Source organism: Aristolochia californica, unplaced genomic scaffold (genome assembly GCF_029961685.1).
Source record: "Aristolochia californica isolate CCGP_79_NKW_82.1479 unplaced genomic scaffold, dmAriCali1.0.hap1 SCAF_12, whole genome shotgun sequence".
NCBI classification, from domain to species: domain Eukaryota; kingdom Viridiplantae; phylum Streptophyta; class Magnoliopsida; order Piperales; family Aristolochiaceae; genus Aristolochia; species Aristolochia californica.
The window spans coordinates 2107634-2110579 of NW_027181793.1; the positions used below are offsets into that span (position 1 = coordinate 2107634).

At 39.7% G+C, this 2946-nt stretch overlaps 1 pseudogene; it reads right to left on the reverse strand.

Annotated features, from left to right (window-relative positions):
- Nucleotides 1-585: 585 nt before the first annotated feature.
- Nucleotides 586-2704, reverse strand: LOC137945655 (LIM domain-containing protein WLIM2b-like; annotated as a pseudogene).
- Nucleotides 2705-2946: the final 242 nt, after the last annotated feature.

The following is a 2946-nucleotide window of genomic DNA, read 5'->3' on the forward strand; positions in this document are numbered from 1 at the left end:
AATTATTCTAAAATCATTAATTTTTGAAGTAAATAAAATTTATTTTACTGCATAACATTAGATTATCTCCCCAAAGGAAAATTTTGGCTCCACCATGACCCCCCAGAAGAAAGTATCTGCCACCCCACCTTTGTTGACCCATTACAACTCCCACAAACAAGATCCAATATGAATATAATTTTATCTTATTACAACTCTAAATTTAATGAAATTCACTTTAAGCATTAAGAGTATATCTAGGATTATAAAACCCTGTGCACCAGCCATTACAACATTTTCGACTATTTCTAAATAAGAAGAAAAGGAAAAATATGTTTCTAAAGTTCAATGAATTGTTGATACAAGGTTGCAAGGCCAGAGTGTCATCCTACAAGAGGAGAAGATTTATTGCTTTCAAGTTGCATCTCATCCGAAGATTCAAGAGATATCCAGTCCGTTTTGTCTAATGGATATGGAAACTTGCCCAATGCAAAACTGATTAGGTTTTGGTCTGGGTGAAATGACTTTAGAAAAATGTAGTGAAAGATGGAAAAAATAAAGCAACCAAAACGACAATGACAAATAGTGGTGAAAATTTGAAAGCTCCTACTGTGCTGTTGCCTCCTGTTTCAGCTTCTTTTGCTTCTTGGCTTTCATCTTGTGCTGCCTCCTCTTTCTGAGACTCCCCTGGTACTCTAGCAGAGTTGCGCCCTTAAGGACATAGCTGCAGCTTCCTTTCTCCTTGAACAATTGTGTGAAATGGGCCTTGCAGTAAAGAACACCATCTAGTGCAGCATAGGATGAAGGAGTGAGGACACAGCCTCTAAGGGCACACTTGAAACAGGACTTATGATATGATTTCACTTCCAGAGTTACCTGTTACAGCTTCCACAAAATTTATTCAAAACATTTCTCAAAACATGAGCAACTAGTATGAGTTAGATTTTAAGAGATAATTTTAGCAGACAGGGAACTAATTTCAACTGGATGAAAGGACAATCCAAGCCTCCATGGAGGTTCAGAGTCATCTTTGAGGAAATTCATGACTCATGCAGGCCCACTGATGTTTCGTAGCAGCATTTACTCAGAGAAGTCAATTCCCTAGCTGATTCTCTTGCCAAAGATGGTCTCTCTCATTCGTCCTTTGTTTCTGGGTCTCCTTCCTTATTGCTTGAATGGTCCTCTCTGTTTGGGATTGTTTTTACCCGCTTAACAATTTCACCATTTCATAAAAAATAAAAAAAGGAATTGGTGAACAAACTAGGTATTGTGACGGTTAATCTAGTTAATTTTCATATCTCTGGTCATCATGATTTCTTTTTAGGTATGTGCTAGACATCTCACAGAAGAATCTTGACAAAAAAGAAAATTACCCCAAAGTCATTGAATGTTTCATTTATTTTGTTCCAATGTACAAACAAATTCCTAAAAATGCAGTAGTTATATGAATCTCTTATTAGCGCATATATATGAAAACCAAACTCATTTGGATCAATACAAGAGAACAAAAAAAGTGACAGACCTTTTCAAGTGGGTATGCTGTTTTCTGGCAAGTGGCGCATTTGTCTTGGGTCCCAGAGAAGAAGGAAGACAATTTGCTGGGCTGCCTACTCTGTGAGGTAAATGATCCAACACGTCTGAGCATTCTGGACAAGTAAAGTGAAGAAAAACTCCATTGCAGAAGATAATGATACAACCTACCAGATCATTAGACTTTTCAGAAGGTTTTCTATCTGGAAAGTCATAAAACTGCACACATGAAAAAAATACCCACAAAAGAAAGAGAGAAAGAGAGAGAGAAAGAGAGAGAGAGAGAGAGAGAGAGAGAGAGAGAATCGGTTTCAAGTATGAGAAAACCCATGTAGGGAAAGAGCATAAATCCTCATGCTGGGAGAAACTTCATGTCTCCTTGAAGAGCTGTTCAAAATGAGGCTTGCAGTAGAGGACTCCATCCATGGAAGAGTAGTTACTCATCTAAAGATATACATCATCAGCATAATTAATGGAAAATAAAAACAGATAAGCTTATTTCAAATGGGTCATACTGATTTCAACAATACAACACTTCTACCCAGAACAACAAGAAAAAAAAGAAGCTTATCTGTGATCCTAATGCAAAAATACTAACCACAAGGGGCTCTCCACAATGGCTGCATTTGAAGCTGGTCTTGTGATAGGCCACACCATCAGCAGATAACATATCAACAATGTAAACAGTCCTATCACATGCCTTGCACTTCTCAAGAGTCCCAGTGAAAGCCACCTTGAAAAATCAAAACTCGAAGGAACAAACAAACAAACAGATGATAGTATGTAAACAATAAAGCCTCTGCAAAGAGGAAGGCCAGGTTCTTGGGTACCAACCCCTCCACCCCAACAGTTTTTATCTCAACGTCACCTTCGGTTTCCTCCCTATCCTCACCGTGGCCCATTCTGAGACTCCAAAACCGCCACCGTCACCTCCACCCTCTCCACCGTCTTCAATAAATGGGAAATGGACCCCAGCCGAAGAATCGAAGGCAGGGAAGACGACAACGAAGATGAAGAACAGAAGAAAGGTCTCTGTGAATGGGACTTCCACCTCTCCACCCTCGTCTCCACCAATGCCATTCACTCCGTCGGCGTCTTGGAGATCGATCCTTCTGGCCAGATCCTCGCCACTGCTGGAATCGCTTGGAAAATTCGGATTCAGGTCGTTGGTAGGAGAGCATGTGATGAATTTCATCGAAGTTGGATTACAACTATGCAAGCGAGTCTTTATTCTTTAAGGCTAATCGTGCGAATTCCCTACTTACCAAGTTTATGCCCTTTATCCATTCTTTCCTATCCTAAAAAAGGAAACGCGGTTTCTTTCAATTCAAATCCCATTCCAATTGGAATTCTATCTGCAACCTCGGCCTATATATAACACTCACTCTACTTCACTCTCAACCTTCTCTCAAATTCTCCATCACTCGACCACTTAGC